Here is a 1,010-nt window from a genome sequence, read left to right as displayed (position 1 = left end):
ATAGAAGCAAGCTACAAATCCAAATCAAGAGATTTAGATTAATTTAAAGAAAGTTTTATGTTGCACAAAATTGCACGTTTCGGGTTTTTTTTTATAAAAATGTACTTTTGTACAAATATTTTTGTATTTTTGTATTATTTTTTCATCGTTGCTATATTATGTTGTTATCTAACATTTAACAATATTATTATATATATAATATGTATATATATCAATATAATGACTAAGTACTAAATAACGGGAAAAAAATATTTTTAAAAGCACCTAGTCGTACTAATGCTTATAAAACATGTATGGATAATATCACAGATAATAAATGCCACGGACATTATGGTTTCAAACGTGCCAACTAATGCCTCAACTCCGGTGGCAGAAATTGTATGTGCCACGTTATAATAATTAGTTTTTACTTTATTACTGTTTTAAGTATTTAGTATCAATATTTATATAATAGTTAATATAATATATTTAATATTTATATACATATTTAATATAGTATAGGATTTTATATTTTATAATTCTTAATTTATATTATACTAGCTGAACCCGTGCACTTCGTTGCCCATTAGGTGTACCAACTATATGTGACTCAAACTTTGTTTATTCGTTATTTAATATTCGGTGTATGGTTTCAAAATTAATCTTAACTTTTCCGTTGCCCGAAATAAAAATTCTGATTCGCAGCAGTACATTATCAGGTAGGCAATCTACCTTCGGTAGATCGCGGACCCCGTGCTGTATGTACGTTAATGTATGATTTAACTCTAAAGTATCAAAGTTGTACTAAGTTTGTCGTATTCCACCTATGGTGGATTAATATAATCAATTAATACAAAATCCTAACCTAACCTAACCGTACTAAAATCAGATGAATAAACGCAAACGCATACAAAAAAGTTCATTCGAATCGGTCTAACCATTTAGAGGAGTTCAGTCACACACACTACAGTAGAATTATTGCGCTTAGCAACACATTCTGCAGCGATTCATTTTTATATTATATTTCGTAA

The sequence above is a fragment of the Acyrthosiphon pisum genome, chromosome X (genome assembly GCF_005508785.2).
Source record: "Acyrthosiphon pisum isolate AL4f chromosome X, pea_aphid_22Mar2018_4r6ur, whole genome shotgun sequence".
In the NCBI taxonomy this organism is placed as follows: domain Eukaryota; kingdom Metazoa; phylum Arthropoda; class Insecta; order Hemiptera; family Aphididae; genus Acyrthosiphon; species Acyrthosiphon pisum.
The sequence above is the reverse complement of the archived record's forward strand: the minus strand, read 5'-3'. Positions refer to the sequence as shown.